Source organism: Marmota monax, unplaced genomic scaffold (genome assembly GCF_021218885.2).
Source record: "Marmota monax isolate L192 unplaced genomic scaffold, Marmota_monax_Labrador192_F-V1.1 WCK01_AAM20220418_F8-fsc01587, whole genome shotgun sequence".
In the NCBI taxonomy this organism is placed as follows: Eukaryota; Metazoa; Chordata; class Mammalia; order Rodentia; family Sciuridae; genus Marmota; species Marmota monax.
The window spans coordinates 17,823-34,930 of NW_026693207.1; the positions used below are offsets into that span (position 1 = coordinate 17,823).

A 17,108-nucleotide genomic window follows, 5' to 3' on the forward strand; every position below is an offset into this window, starting at 1 on the left:
TAACAGACTTGCCCAAGATCACACCACTGAAAAATGAAACGAGCTACAGTCCTCGCCTTCTTACTACAGTGCTCAGAATAAAATTTACTAAATAAATAAATAAAATGTCATCTCCAGTTCTGTCAATTTGCCAATGACAAACTACTATTTTAAAAATACAAAATTTTAATAACACCACACATAAATCTCTATTTTATCTGAGTTTCTGACTAAAGCTTTAAAAGCGTATGCTTTTATCAGAAAGTGGATAGAGGAGCCAACATTGGAAAATGAAGGAGTTTCAGTTAAATCTCAAATAACTCCGGGTTAAACTGGGCTGTATTGTAACATGTCCCCTTATAACACCATTTTCCCCCAACTCACAAATGCATTTCCTTGGCACAAAGAAAGGAGACTGACACCACACACCACTGCAGGCTTTCCAAGCTGGAGCCCAGTCCACACAACTTCCAAACTGGCGTTCAGTGTACAATGTATGTACAAGCGTGATGCACCGTGCATTTCAGATGACAGATGAGCGCAGAATCATTTAGTGATCTTTGTGAATTTAGAGAACAGATGAAACTAGCAAGACAGGCTTGATGTGGATGAGTTAAGCAGGAAACAGACCTAATGAGAATCTAGTGTGTGAACAGTACGTCGAGAGCTTAGCACTGTCGGAGGCACTGCGGGGACCCATCCCGAGGCGGGGGAGGCTCCCGGGGGGTCCAGGTTGCGGGTTCCCCAGCAGGAGAGAGTGCAGAGTGCACCCGAACAGGCTCGCAAGCCGAGCTGCAGCTGTTTGTGCGAGGCCGGCGGTCGCACGCTCCTCCCCGTCCCTCCTCCCGCCAAGCCGGGGGAGGAGAGGGTCGGACCATAGGGCCACGCAGAGGGCGGAGGGCGCAGTGACCACAGTGACAACGCATGGCTAGAGGCTAGTAGTGCTGGCGGCGAGAAGCAATCGGATTTGGTGTGTCCTCAGTCCCGTCTGTCTGCCCAGGGATCCGGGTTTCCGCAAGTGGCACAGCGCAGCGCCAGGTGAGGAGGGGTCCCCAGGGCGGGCGGGAGCCCCAGGAGAAGCGCGGGAGCATTCCTCTAACGCAGACTCCGGCTGCGCTGGTGTGGGGAGCCAGGACCGCCACCCGCTCGGGCGGGCTAGGGGGAGCTGCAGAGCTCTCCAGCTGGTCCTGGGCTCAGTCCCTGAAGCTCTAGCTAACAGAGCCAAACTTGTTTCTTGAGGAGAGTGGCAGATCCCAAGCCTTTTTCAGAGGAAGTAGCCCTGAGTATAGGGTGCTAAGGGGGAGAATCTGGCTGGGCGAAGCGGGAATTAGAGGAGTTTTTTTTTTTTTTTTTTTTAAATCCACAGATCTCCTACCGAGACAGGCGCGCGCATACACACACTCATACACCTTTCGGGAATTTTTTCTTTCGGAGCCCATTTCCAAGAAGCCGCTGTAGGAACAAAGTTACAAAAACAAAGCAATACAGCCCCTGCCTAGATCATCCCACTCCCTTCCAGATAAGATAAAGGTGTTTTGTTTTGTTACCTTGAGTCCGAGATGAGGCTCCTTTTGCAAAAGGCCAATCAAAAACAGATAATAGAAAACATTGTCTTCTTCATTATCTCCTGGAACTTTTGATGGAAGTTTCTGTCTCCTCAACTGGAAAAGTTTGGACTTTCCTTCGGGCCTGTGGGTCTCAGAATTTCTGCACAGGTGGTAAAGGAGGAAGGCGAGTTGTATCTGACTCATACATAGGGACTTGCCACCTAAAAGGTGGCATACAGATTCAGGTTTGGGAGGCATATGTTAACAAATCAGACTTGCACAAATGACCTTTGACCCAAATGAGAATGCTGAACTAGGAATCTGGTATATGAGTAGGAGCTGGAAAATGTATCCCCTGAAGCTTTAACAATCTTGGAGGCTCAGGGCATTAAGTATTTGGGGCTAACACTGAACTTGGGGATCAGGACATTAAGTATTGGACTAGTCAGTAAAAAGATGGCCTTCTAGCCATGAGACACTTCAGAATTTCCAGCATCCAGGCAGATTTTCTCACAGAGGAAATTCTGGTGACCTTGCAGAATGTGGTCCTGTAGAAGCCTGCCACTTAGCATTTTCCAGCAAGTCACCTCAGCACCAGACCCTTGGGTACTGAGGGTAGTTTCCCTCCAACAGAGGTTTGTGCACAGGAACTGCTGCTGGCCATGTGGCTCTTTCTTGACCTGAGCACATCAGACTCAGAGCTGCCAGGACAGTCAAACACCACAGACTGTTGCTACCAGCAGAGCCACTGAGTACCAGAGCTAGATAAGAGGTTAATCTGATTCTGACTTTCATTTCGCAGTAGAGAAATTCCTCTCTGAGGTATGAAAGGTTTGGCCAGCGCCCCAAGACTTTCTCCTCATACAGAACTGTCAAATCAGGGCAGCAGTTTCTTCATTTCCCCTCTGTGCATTGGTCCCAATGAACATGCAGAGCCCGAACATATTTTCTTACCTGGTTCTGTTTATACACAAATACAATTTATACCTCTCTTTGAGGTCTTTGTGGTTCTATTGGCATAGAGCATTAAGAAAAGGGCCAAACAGGTACCTGAGAAACTAGAATAGGAGCTTCTGAGAAGGCCAGATGAAATTTAGGAGTCCCCTTAATCTGTATTTTTTTTCCCCAAAACCTTCAAAGATGGGTGTTTTCTTGAAAAGAAAGATGTTTCTTTATACTCTGATTTATCTTAAGCCTGACCCCCACCCCCACCCCATGATTCATGAAATTTGAAAGACATTCAGATTGACCCCTGGAGATACTGAGAAGTTTTGAGTAAAGCCAAGCATTGAAGAGAAAGTACCCTCAGTCTTAAAGAAGTTGAAGGGGACCATTTAGTTCTAAAGTCATATTGTTCCAGAATTCTGGTGTAGCTTTGTAGTTTGAAGGCATGAACAGAGGATTCTCACTGCCTTGCCCCGTTAAGCCATATGCTTGTGATATGCCCTCAAAAAACAGGCTGATAAATATAGGCTTATAGTTTTTTTTTTTTTAAATAAGCAGTAGTTGAGAAGAAAGAAAACATTTTTCTGTAAGAATATTCATTGAATTAAGTAAACAGCTGATTCCTAGTAAAACTGTGTTCAGTCATTTATTCATGTCAAAAATATTTATTGAGCAGCACCTATGTGCCAGAAACTTAGTATAGAGCAATGAGTAAGATACATAAGCTATCTGCTGTCACGAAGTTCACATTCTAGAATGGACAGATGAGCTAGATGAGTTCATGTAGTGGTACACACCCTGAAGAAAAGTTGAGTGCTGTGGTATAGTGATGTTTGGGGCAGTGGTGGTGGAGGTGATAGTAATGGTGGTGTGTATATTCAACAGGTGGGAGGGACCCTTTTTCTTGGATTCAGTTTGGAGGAGAGACTTCCTTGATGGACTTGAGATGCGATGAGGCCCCAGGAAGAAAGGCAGATGGTTCTGGCAGAAGAATCACAAGCACAAAAGTCCTGGGAATAAATGGCATGTATGGGAAGCACAGTTGGAAGGCCAGCATGGCCCTGGCTAGGCTAGGGAGAAGGAGACTTGGAGGAGTAAGGAAGCAGAAGCCAGGTCATGCTAAGTCTCACAGGCTGGAGCAAACCATTTAGAGTTTTTTCTAAGCAAAGTAGAAGCCAAGAATGGTGTTTAAGCAGAGGCATCATATCACAGATTCATGTTTTCTATGAAAGCACTGTGGTTGCAGTGTGGAGAATGAATTCTAAGGAAAGAGGAGGAAGGAGACTAGCTCTAAGTTTATTGATGGTGACCTAGTGGAAGGTGACAGTAGTAAATGGGCATATGCTCCTTTTTTGGAGCTACAGTGGGAAGTTAATATAGCCCCCATCCACAAATGGTGCTGGCATTGGTGTCTAGACCATTTATCCTGTAATGACATATAAGCAATACCCTTGGTAATTTGGGTAATATAACATTTATTACTATTTGCTAATATTGTGTTACTTTGAATGATCTGCGCTGTAGTTTTACAACTTGTTCTAATAAATTTCAATGCATATTTTTATTCTGCTCCATAAATATAACTTGTTATACATAGAAAATATTCTCTGTTCAGAGGTTTGAAAACCCTTAACTAAGAGTTACCTATAAAACTCACCATCATAAAATTTCAGTATTATTAATGCTAAAAACAATAGCTGCCTACATTTTGAAAGTTGAATGTGTTCGGGGAAAATTAAAAATGGGATATTTGAAGCTGGGGATTGGAAAAATATCAAAATCTCTTTTTTTCCTTTGGACAGATTGGCTTTTGTCCTGGCTATGGGTGCACAGATATCTGTGAGCGCAAAGATCTATAGATAATGGAAAATCTACACATGGCAGCAGAATTTCCAGAGAGGACTGTGGACCAGAGTTGAATAGAACTGTTTCCCTTAGTGAAGCTTCTCTCTCACAGGAGGCTCTTGAACTTTCCCTAGTTGATCTCTGACTAAGTTTTAGAGAATTAGGGAAGAGTTTTGAAGTTGTTTACCAACTCAGATTGTGGGTGACCTTCTCATGACAGAACCTAACTGCCACATGAGGCAACCCCATGTCTTTTTTCTGACTCACTTTCATGTGCAACCTACAAAAATAAGATGTGCCTTTTAGAAGAAAAGAGTTCTTCCTCATTTACATTGTATGCAGTGGAAATTTTAACTCTTTCTGATTTAATAGCCTTTGGCATCATTTGCCAGATGCCATTGGTTAATTATGGGTCACAGTGTGTCTGAATTTGAACTTGAAGTGACCAGTCTGCTGATTCAAATTGCTGACAACGTGACAGTAAGTCTAGAATCTGTTAAATTTCTGTTCTGCCATATCTACCACCTGAATTAGATGGTGGCAGAGGGATATCCTCAAGGGACATGTTACAGCCTCTCCATAAGACCCTGAATCTATTTTGTTTGATGCATGTAATGTTTTGAAATGCTCAATTAATTGCAGTCCTTTAAAAATCACTGGTTATTACATACAAATGTAGCTTTCCACGTTCTCTTGAAAACAATGAGATCTAGTATCTTGGAGTTCTCATTCCTGCATGAAAGTTATCAACTGCAGTAGAGGGGCAGTTGCTCCTTCTGCATGGTCCAGTTGTACAGTCCTCGTTCCATTACTTAGGCTTGTTTGACTCATGTAAGTTACCTATTGGCTGGCCCTTGTAGACTTTTGATTTTTAACCTCAGGTTACGACTCTCTAGTCCAACCTGACCTTTCCACTTCTACCCTCTTCCAATGCAGGAATTCCTAGTCCTATATCCCTTCTGGGAGGCCTTAGACTTGCGCTTTGCTCCTTTGGTCAAGAGAAGAATTGTTGAAGAGCTTCCATTAATGGAGTTTAATAATCTGGGTGCACATGGGACATGTCGAAGACCTTTTGCCTAGAGCAGTACCTGTCACGTGCCATCTGGACTGTACATATCCCTCAGTTCCTTCTGTAGTTCTTCATGGGACCTGCTGTCTTGTTCTGTTATCACTATGGTTATTGCTGGGCTATTGTCCTTTCATATGAGTCTGCATTTGTTAAAAATCCTTAAAGCCTTAATCAGTGTGATAAGATGTGGTCTAACTGGTACAGAATATGATGGGAGGGTGGCCTCCCTTTCTCCAAAATGTTAAAATGTTACACTTTTGTTATGCAGCTTAAGAGGTCTTTAGTTGTTTTTTTTTTTGGTTGTTATTATTAATCCATTATTCTTTTGACTTGTGTTTATAGCTTATTTTCCAGTTAGATTGTTCCTGATCATTTGCAGCAGAACTCATCACTGAACACTAGCTCACAACTAATGGTGATATTTGCTCTTCCAGGTGACATTGTCTTCAACATACTTGGTTGCCACATTAGGGGTCACTACTGGTATCCAGTGGATAGAGGCCAGGAATTGATAAACATCTACAACCCATAGGGAAGCCCCCCACACCATGAATCATGAGTAGCATGAAGTGGAGAATCTTTGCTTTAGAGTCAGGGCCTAAGTTCACATCCTGATTTAGGCTGCTTCCTCTATCTATGACCTTGGACATGTTATTTAACCTCTCTGCCTCTGTTTTCTCATCTGTATGTTGAACTCTGAGGACTAAATGCATGTGTTTATATAAAATGTTTAGAATGGTATCTGGCCCAGAGTAAATTATCATTATTGCTAACTGCCATACACATGTAATCTTACTTTTCTACCTCATTTTACTGTCTTTGGTTTGTACATAACACATCAGATGAGTGAATTTGAAAGTTAGAACTTCATTTCTAATCTTACCTTTGTGGTATATATTTGTATATTTGAATATTTTATTTATTTAAGACATCTTCCCAGAACTGCCTTCCCTCTAAGGCTCACATTATAGTAGTTTCCCTTCTATCTGTGGTTTCAGTTATCCATGGTTAAAATTATGGTCAGGAAATAGTAAATGGAAAATTTCAACAATAAACTTCATAAATTTTAAATGGCATGCCATTTTAAAGTGTGTGCCATGGTCATCATTATGATGAAACCTCGTGCCATCCTGCTATATCCCACTCTGTCCTACCTGGAAACTGAATCTTCCCTTTGCCTAGTGTATTCACACTGTATACACTACCTACCCATTAGTTACTTAGTAACTATCTTGGTTATCAAGTCTACTGGCAGGGTATTTCAGTGCTTGTTTTCAAATAACTTTTATTTTACTTTACAATAGCCTCCGAATGCAAGAATAGAGATGCAAAGAGGCATGAGAGCATAAAACACCCAGGACAGATTAACTCTGGTACTGTGTAGCAAATGTTGCAGGGCATGTAGGAAAACACATATATAGTCTGGTACTATCTGTGATTTCAGGCATCCACTGGGGGTCTTGGAAAGTATCCATCTTGTACAACGAGGGATTACTGTACCGTTTTTTCAGATTCATTATTTTCCCCTGTTTGGGGTTATAGGTGTCAAGTTTAATACTACAGTTCCCGTTTGAAGGACATGAACATTGAGTTCGTCTAGTAAAAGAGGATCTTGGTCTTGTTCAATCCCGGTTTCTCCCTTTACCCGGAACCTCTCTCCTCACAGCGCAGTCACTGGGGTCTCTTCTATATGACAGGCTGCTGGAGCTAGGCAGAAGCTAGTAATAGTATTTGAGTAATAATAGTGACATTCCTGTGAGGGCTGTAAGCCCATGATTAATGCTCCTCTTTGACAGATGAGGAGAGAGAAGCAAAAAAATGAGTAAGAACTCACTGTGTTCGCTAAGCCAATAAGTAGCAGATTCAGGATTCAAACCTTGGCAGCTGGAATTCAGAGCCAGATTTCTGAGTCTCTTATTCTACCACAGGGGAAATTTTCTCAAAGAGCATACCTGGGACCTTATACCTACCATCATATAGCCATGAATGCATACAACTCTCAAAAGACCTGTTACTCTCACACTAATAATATTGTATATATGATGTGTGTGTGTGTGTGTGTGTGTGTGTGTGTGTGTTTCTTGTGCCTCTGCTATATTTTATTTGTTGAGGGCATGGATTGGTTTTGGCTTAAGTTTTTCATACTTTCAGGATTCCTGCCATTAAGGAGAAGCCACAATTATTCCTTGGAAAAACTATTCTTCAGCTTATTGGGATATTAGAGAGTATTATATTATAACTGAGGTGCCCATGCTGGCTTATCTGAGCAGGCAGCCTGGAGGACTGAATCAGAGAGTAAGCTCAGGAACCCCAGTGTGGCAGCAAGCTGCACAGTGATCTTAGATAATGTTTATCCTTTATGGCCTTTAAGACATAAAACAGAGGGCATCTGGACATTTGTACATTGAATACAGGTGAGCTCCTGTTTTCCAGATGTGAGTAGAATTAATTAATTTTATTTTATTTGCAGCTTTTAAGCACTTATCTTATAAGTGACTATTATTAAAGTATTTTCACAATTAGGGGACTGCTTCTTATTTTGCTTTTTTTTTTTTTTGACTCTACCTCTTTTCTGAGGTTGTGAAATGATTACACAACAGTTGTTATCAACTGTGTCCAACATAAGAGGACTTAGATACTTCTGCAAAAAAGTCACTTGAGTCTTACACTTTTGAGAGGATGTAAGATTAAGTTCTGATCTAACATGGTAGAAATAAAAAATGTTAGAGTTGATATTATGTTTTCAACTTCCTAGTTTCAATATCAGCCAATATGGATAGGAAATTGATTTTGAAAAGAATCATATATCCTAGATGAAGATGGCACCTCAGAGTCTAACCTCACCCATGCATCTATCTTTTTACTTTAGCATTCCTAATAGTGAACCAGTGAGCAATGTTTGAATCCTTTTTAGGACAGGTGAGATAGACATTATAAATGACCTAATTATCAAAACATTGTTCCATTTATTGTCCAGGTATCTGCCTCCCAAAAGACTGTTTTGGAATGAAATAAATATTTCTTCCTTATTAAACTAGGATGCACTTGCTTCAGCCTTCTCTTAGACCAGCCTTCTCTTAACCTTGGCATCTTGACACCTGGGGGTATTTCTGTGTTGTGAGGGTTCTCCTGTGTGTGGTAGGATATTCAGCAGCATCCCCAGCCTGTACCCATTAGATGGCAGTAGCAGCCCCCTTTCCAGCTATGACAACCCCAAATATCTGCAGACCTTCTCTTCTGCCATCCCTCACCCACTTTTAAGGATCCTTGTGACTACATCAGGCCCAAGGGTTAATCTATGGTAATCTCCCCATTTTAAGGGCAATCAAGATTAATAGCATTAACTTCATCTACATTCTTAATTTTCCTTTGCCATGCAACATAACATCTTCACACATTCTAGGGGTTAGAATGAGGACTGGGTGTGTGGGGGGTGTGATCCCATTCTAAAAATTAATCAATCTTTCTTTTCTTCCTTTCTTCTTTCCATCCTTCCTGGGCTACTAGGAATTCAACCCAGAGGCACTTTACCACTGAGCCACATCCCCAGCCCTTTCATTTTATTTTATTTTGGGACACGGTCTGACTAAGTTGCTTAGGGCCTAGCTAAATTACTGAGGCTGGCTTCCAATTTGTGATCCCTCTGCCTCAGCCTCCCAAGTTGCTGAGATAACAGGCATGTGCCATCATGCCCAGAAAGAATATTTTATTTTCTGATTCTTTACTAATAACAGAAGAGTTGAGCCATGTTTGCCCTTGTCTCTTGCCAGGAATGGATTTTGCTTGATCAGCTTGTTAGCTCTGGACAGAAATTCCAGATTTGAAACTGACATTTTACTATTTGTTTTGGTTTGCCTTTTTGTTTCAAAAAAAGCAAGTAGTGCCTAATGAGAACTTAATAGTGATGGAAAAAGGGAAATCAGAATTAGTGGTGGTCATGCTTGAATTTGGATCTCTCAGCTGAGATTTGAAGAGCAAGTAGGTTTCAGCAGTAGATATGAAGTCTACATTTTAAAAAAAGAAGTGACATCAATTTAAATATCTAATAGAATGTATGATCTGAGCTTTCACTTTTGATCACCTTCTCTATGGTTGAGGAGGCAAAATTGAAGAAAATAATTTTCAGTCTTTATTATTTAAAAAAATGATTAATTTTTAGCCAGGTGTGGTGGTGCACTTAAAGTCCTCAGGGATATTAAGGCAGGAGGATCTCTGGAGCTCATTAGTTCAAGACTAGTTGGGCAAAACAGGGAGAGACCCCCCCCACCTCCAAAAATATTTTGAGTGTATATTCCCACTGATTTAAAACATTAGAAAAGAGAAAATTAGATATAAGGATTACAAATTATTATTAGTTTCTAACTATATAAACTCTCCAATGATAAACTTTTCAAAAATTTAAAAAACATTTATTTTGTCTCTCTCCCTCCTCTTCCTCTTCAATTTCATGTATCTTTTTCTGGGATCATAGAAAATTCTCTTAATTCTCTACATGATATTTTACTTTGGCCTAAACATAATCACTTTATGATCATACAAACTCTTAATTAAATGTCCTTTAAAATATTTATTAGTAAAGCAATACATTTTATTGTAAAAGATGTAAAACAATGATAAAAAATACCCAGGAGTCCATTATCCTTCTTATATCCATTGTTTTTTTAGTATGAATTTTTATGTGGCAATTTCTATATATTTTTTCAATTAAAATTTTATTGTGGACAGTTTTCTCAATCATAAAGAATTATATTATACATAGGTTAACAACAGAATAAAACACCATTGATGTCATCCTCTTACTGACATTGTAGGGTTTCCATTAAAGGTATATATATGTATACTGTCTCTTATAGAGTTGAAATGCATATTGTGCTGCACTAAGTTTTTAAAGTTCTGTTTCCCTGTGTATAAGGTCTTTCTATGCTAACCCCAAAAAATGTAATTTAAAGGTCAGTTAAGGATATGGACAATTTAAGGCTTGTTTAAATTGCCTCCCCAAACTCAGTGTATTCATTTATAAGCCTGACATTGTTCTGTAATATTTTTGGTGTTAAAACATAAGTCCTGTGTTCCCAGGGTTTTGCCTTACCAGCTGTTGTTCTTTTTGTACAGTTATATTTTTCTCAAAGAAAATTTGGCATTTTTGTATTGGCCTGTGGTGATGGCTGTGGAAGTGCTTTTCATTCACACAATTGTGAAGAATGCTATATCAAGGGTTCCAGAACAGTCTTCTTGGAGTCTCTAGTTCCAAGAGATGTTCAGAGTCACCACCAGACTTTTCAAGGTTCTGCTTCTGAAATGTAAAGATATTTCTAGATGATTTGTATCCCACACTTGAGGAAAAGGCACTTATTGGTAGAAAGAAAAGTTTAAGAGTTAAAGACGTGTTTTTGAATCATTCTTCTGTGTTCAGGTTCAGAGGCCTCTGTGGTCATCTCTCACACATCACCACCAGTGGAAGGGGAAAGAAGCCAGTGTCCAAGGGAGCCAAGGGCTTTTGGCTGTTTATAGTGGAGTTTGGTTTAGAAAAGCAAGCTTTGTTTTCATTTTGGTAATATGGGAAATGCTTGGTCATTTATTTAAATTATATAATACTTTCATGGAGAATTGTTTGCAGTAAAATCACATAAAACAGGTGGTATATGAACTAAAGCTAGAGAAGTAGATCAGAAACCAGAAGAATGTGTTGTTAAGGGTCCACCAGGCATGTAGAACTATTAGAAATTTGAAAAGTAAAGGATATTGGGGAAAGAAATCTGAAAAAGTGACATGTGAATTAAATGTAAAGTCATTATGTGGTGTGACCATAGTGTGTAGGTGCTCAGCAGGCACTGGGGAAAGCTGAAGTTGGTGTCCAAAAGATCAGTGTCCCCAGAGCATAGAATGGGGGAAGACAGAGGAGGGGTTATCATTGGCCCAGAACTAGGTCAGAGGCAAAGGAGAGGGAATATAGCTCTGATGTTCTTTGTTCTCCTTGGAGAAGAATGTTTTCAGCTCTTCCATCGTGAGTGACAGGAGGGCAGGTGGAAGGATATTTGTCCATTTAAGAAGAAAAAACTACAGTTTAGTAGAGAGAGGTGCACTAAGGAATAAGGAAGAGGCGACCATGAAATCACTGGGACACAAACAGATCTGGGCACAGCTGTGTTCAAGGGAGAAGCCAAGGCTCCAGACCCTGTATTTTCCATCCCATGTCCCCAACATACATGCATGCTTACATGCACACACATCATTGTACTGAGGACACACACAGACACCATTTTGCAGTGCAGAAGTCATTCCTATGTTAATCCAGCAAACATTCATGGTGCATGGGGTGGGTGAGAGTTCCTCATTACTGGGCACAATGGGACATATTACAAATTGTAGGACAAAAGTCCAAACTAGGATGTTTCTGTGAGTGAGGTTTTCTGTGCTGAGTCCTCAACCTTCTTCCTCCTGACATCCCTCTCCTAATGTCCTCTGCCACCCACCTTACCAATTCCTCAGCTCTAGCAAGCCCTGCTATCGCTCAGTGTCCTCGGTGTGAGACACCTTCCTTCCTCTTCCTGTGTACCCAGACCATCCTGCTCATGGAACTCCTTTTCCTGTCAGCTCCAGTGTGACCAGAGCATAGAATGGGAGAAGGCTTTTAATGCCCCCTCCTCCTATCCCAGAACTGATCATTCCCCTTGTGCCTGCACTGAACCTATTTCTGTCTAAACATCTCTAATTCAAAATTACACTTTACAGATAGAATCCATAGCTCCCTCCATACCTTCCCAGCACTTAACCCAAGCGGGACAAAGACATTTCAGAAGCCACAAGCACTGTAAATGCTGCAGATCCTCATCCTCTACATCTAGTGCAGTATAAAGACCATACTGCCCTAGCAAACAAAGCTCATGTGTTAACTTTAGAATAATAACTCATTTCTCTGTTTTTTCTGATTAAAGTATTCTAACTAAATTCATGGAGGCCGAAATTTTCCCATCATTTTGGAGTCCTTATGCACCATTTCTCTGCAGGGGTTTAGTGTGCCTCTAGTAGAAACCAAGAAACCAGCCATGTGCTCAGTGGTTGGCATGTGGAGGGTGCTGAGGAAAGGTTTGAATGGATGGGTGTATCCATGGATTGTCTGGAGCATTAGACTACAGTGGTACATCATGGACAAAAGGAAGGTCTAAGAGCAAAGAAGAAATAAATTGCCATAAGCATTGAGGGGAAGGAGGCAGGTGCCTCTGGTTGGGAAAACCGAGAAGAGCATTGTGGAGGAAAAGCCCCCAACTCAACTGATTGGGAAATAAGGTGAAAGCAAGCCTGATGATGTGCCCATATCCCAGGTCGAATGCATTAATGAAGGGTCCGCACATCTTTGTAAGCCTAAAAACAACACAAATCAAATTCCTATGCATAGTATTAGATGAATCTACCTGCTCAGCAAGAGGGCTCACAAAGAGTTATTTCTCTTAACATAGCTTTCAGCCCTCTTCATTTCCTGGTGTTTGATTTTGTCCCATCTCTCAGTTGGGTTTATGTAGACTAGTAATGTTTAACTCGGGAGCATTTTTACCCTCCAAGGGACACTTGACATTGTTACAACTTGTGGAGAGGATGCCAAATACATATAATCATACCACTTAAATATAATCATTGAGATGATATTTCTCTGGGATTTCTGAATTATAGTAATCTAGAATTCTTTCTGTGTTTTACTTTAACCATGATTCTTTAGAGAGATTATATTAATCTAGAATGTATTATGGAATTGTATTCATCTAGAATTCTGGGATTATGTTCACCCAGAATTTTTCAATTTGTATATGAATTATATATTTAAAATTTAAACAAGATCATAAAGATTGTTTTCTTATGCACTTCAGAGAATTGTTGGACTCCAAAATTCATCATCCACATAACTCAGTCATATGTTGGTAATGGTGCTGCCTAACTACTTATTGTAAGGACTAGGGACTATATGAAGTAGGGAGCTGGACACGGCTGGTACATAGTAGGTGTTCAATAAGTGATAGCTACTTATGTCTCATATCTAGCCTTTTTAATTCCTTAACTAAACCAGTAATCAAGTTTTGGATTCCCAAGGTCTGAATTGAAAGCAGATTTCTTCTCTGCTTTCCTTGGGCGTTCCTGCAAAACAAAACCCAAATCAACAAGTTGAGACATTGGAAAACCAATCTCAAGTCTCTCCTCAGATGCCTGTGATATGTTAATCAGGAGCCATGTGTTGATATTTCCAGAAACAGGCTTCATCAGGTCCTCTTCCTGATCTAAAGGGTTCTTTCTCAGCTTTTGAAAAATATAAAACTGGTGCTCACTTGGGCAGACATACACTAAAATTGGAACCATACAGAGAAGATCAGCATGGCCTCTGGGCAAGGATAACACACAAATTCTAGAAGCATTCCATATTTAAAAAAAAATAGAAAAAGAAATATAAATTAGCGGACAAAAAAAAAGGAATATCAAAAACTTCTTTTACCTCTTTAGCCCTTTGTCATACATCAGTTGCTCAGTTTCAAAAGGTATCGGTAGTTGAGTGGCAGAAGAACTACTTGTCCAGAACTACCTGTCTCACTTGGAAAACTCCTGAGAAAGGACTGGCTGGTGTTGCCTCAAACCAGGGAACAGTATATTTCTAGCAGAATGATTTTCTCATTGTTGTTTTTAATTGAAATGCAAGAAGAGTTACCACTCTAAGAATAGAACTGTTTGTTCTGAAGTTCTTTTCACCCTTAGGTGTTATCCATTCCCACTCTCTTCAAACATGGAAGTGATATCACAAACCATATTCTGAAGAATCTGGTTCCTGATGTGCAGAGAGTGTGTTTAAGGTGGTACTGGAGGATGGAGGGTGCCCTGCCTCCCTCCTGTCTGAACTGTGGCCATCAGTGGTGCTGGGGAGCCAGAGTACATCACTGCCTGTGGGAACTGATTTAGAGGACATTGAAAGTCCTCTTTCCTCCAGACTATGGAAGAGCTGACAGGCTATATGGTGGAGCAATTCTATGAAGGGAGCATTGCAGTACTCAGTACCATGTGCCCTAATGGAAGCAGGTACAGACTGCTTCCAGACAAAAAGAGGCAGGCTGCTGTCTGCTGGTGGCCTCTGCTCACCAAGGTGGGCAGTGTCTTCTTTGGTGCTCTTGAGGGGCCAGGTCCAGAGAAAACTTCCCTTTCCGACTTCAGGGAAACTTTAGTAAGGGTTTTTCCACTGCCAGAACACAGCTGCCTCACCATCAGCCAAGACCAGTCTTGGCATGAGGATGAGTCACAGGCGGTGAGGAAGGGCAAGGAATTTTATAGTAGTAGGAAGGTGGACAGAAGAGGCATCTCATTTGGGTTCTTCCATCACTTAGCACATTGGAGCAAAAGAAGACCTCCGTGTAGTCCTGTCCATGCCAAAAAAAAAAAAAAAAACAAACAAACAAACAAAAAAAAAACTGGGTGATCTGAGACAGGTTTCATGGACTTTCTGTGTTCCATTTGAACTCATGCTTCCAGATACAAAATGTTTCTCTTCCTTTATTTTTACTTTACTATGTACATAATCTTTCTAGCATTCATTATTGTTGGAAAGACTCACTGCTGGGGATTTTGACAGCAAAAATTGGATTGACTTTCAAAACCTTTTTATTCCAAACATAGTGACTAGCACACAGACATTCTTAAAATTGAGTGAATGAATTTATGAACAAATAAATATAGGAAATACAAGTGAGCCAGGCAATCATTACATTATTTAGAAGATTATTACTTTAAGGATCAGATCAGATATCATGACGATAGGACAGTGATAAAACCAAATAAATGATCCTGTTGTCCCAGTGCAGCCATTTTTAAACATGGGATTGGCTGTATCAGATGCTATATCAGCCTTCAGAGGATATCTGAATATCTGATATCAGGGTATCCAAGAGCCTTTGTAAGAAGCTGAGTGAGGTCAGGCTGGAACCCTGTGAGCCATCTCACCTGGCCTTATTTCTGCACTGCTCCACTCTGAGGACCCAGGGTGAGGGTCCCGGCACTGGTCTGGTAGGAAATGTGGAGACAACAGAGCACTCCAGTTCTGCTTGGGGGGCTCGGGGAATCCCATCCAGTAGTTGGCTCTCTGTGAGGCTTCCTGGGATTACTGATGGGAGAGATGTAAGGAACATCAAGGAGCTGAGGGCAAGCTGGCCTTTGATTAGAGTAAATTGCTAAAAACCAATAGTAATTTCCTTTTTTAATGTTTTACTTTGTCTTTCTCTTTGTTCTTTTTTATCCTCATTGATCTTCCAGATGAGCTCAATGGCCTTCCTCTTATTTAGTCACAGGCTAAAACCATCAGGGATGGAATTTTATAAAGCCCTCTACTCATGTTCCTATAAATGCTTCCTATGGGTAATGTGATCTGATGAAAAGCTTAGTCATGACAGTGTAATGGAGGGTTAGTCATGGGAGCTGGTAAGCAAATAGCCAGGCTTTAGGTTAACAAATAGCCTGATGTTTATTTGGAAAACCCACTAGCTTTTCCTCTGGATTTGTACTCAGTCCTCCCAGAGTCTCAGCATGCTGCTCCCTGAATATAACACCAGGTGGAAACAAGGATACAGATTCTCATCTCTTCAGAGAACAATGTCCAACTCTTTAAGTCATCCTCTTGGTACAGGAAGCAGCATCATTTAAACACCACAGCATCATTTAAATGGTTGTTTTGTGTATTCATTTTAATAGATTACAGTTTTAGAGCAAATGAAAAACAGATACAACTCAAATTGGTATGTTTTAGTTTAAAAAACAGGAACTGAGACATTCTGGGTACAAGCCTGGTCTCCAGCACTCCCACCTGTGTGACTTGAACAAGTCAACTAAATTCTCCTTGCCCTGACTTCCTCAGGGCAAGAGGAATAGGGAAGAGTTAACATCTTTTCTTGATTGTTATGATAATAATTAAATAGAATACTTTGTGCCAGGGATTGTACAAAATGCTGGACACACAATGGGCCTCCAAATCTTGCTAATATCATTATTCATTTGGTGAATAATGAACTTCTTTGAGTAACTTCTCCTGTTATTTCAAAATTGCACAACAAATTAAAAATGAAAAGATATCTATTACATTCTATCAAAGGGAAAAGTTGGACATATAACATGAAGTTTTATAAACAAAATTTTTAAAACTATGTGTATTTATGTATATCTATGTATTTTCATGTCCACGTGTGTGTTTTGTGTGTGTGCATGTACTCAAGCATAATAATACATCTGGGGAAAAAAAATCTGTCAGCAAGTAATTATTAGTGAAGGGACAACTCAGTTTTTTGACTCACTTTATCCTGTCACATTTGGATTTTTGAAATCATGTATTAACCTTATAATGAAATTAAGTATAATGCTGAAATAAGACAAAATAGAATCAACCAAAGTTATAAATAATTTTAAAGAGTTGCACTGTGCTTACTTTTTTTCTGACCAAAAAATAAAAATAAAGAAGATATTGAATAAAAAAATACAATGACTCTGCAAAGTAGCCTGAGAAGCTTAGAGCTTCATTGACAATTTCCCCAGCAATCTATCCAGAATTATTTTACTTCCTATGATAACAGTTGATCTCACTGTAGCCCCATCTCTTCTGAAATCTTTCTTTCTGAATTCTTGTTGTCCTCTGAATTTGTACCATATCATTTAAAAATTGTCAAATGACTCTGTAAGCTGGGCATGGTGGCGCATGCCTGTAATACTAG

General features: G+C 40.3%; 1 long non-coding RNA gene and 1 other non-coding gene across 7 annotated transcripts in view; one reads left to right on the top strand and one right to left on the bottom strand.

Moving 5' to 3' along the window:
* The window catches only part of LOC124100509 (uncharacterized), a 50,615-nt gene that overhangs the window by 17,816 nt on the left and 15,691 nt on the right, over nucleotides 1-17,108 (bottom strand). For 5 of the 6 annotated variants that reach the window (XR_006854330.2, XR_009227956.1, XR_006854329.2 and 2 more), the window contains one exon: nucleotides 1,527-1,686. The exons of the other annotated variant lie outside the window; for it this stretch is intronic. This is a non-coding gene — a long non-coding RNA (uncharacterized LOC124100509). The remainder of the gene's footprint in view (nucleotides 1-1,526; nucleotides 1,687-17,108) is intronic. 6 annotated transcript variants of the gene reach the window in all.
* On the top strand, nucleotides 13,695-13,798 carry LOC124100510 (U6 spliceosomal RNA). Its single transcript, XR_006854332.1, has one exon. It is a non-coding gene; the product is annotated as a U6 spliceosomal RNA (small nuclear RNA).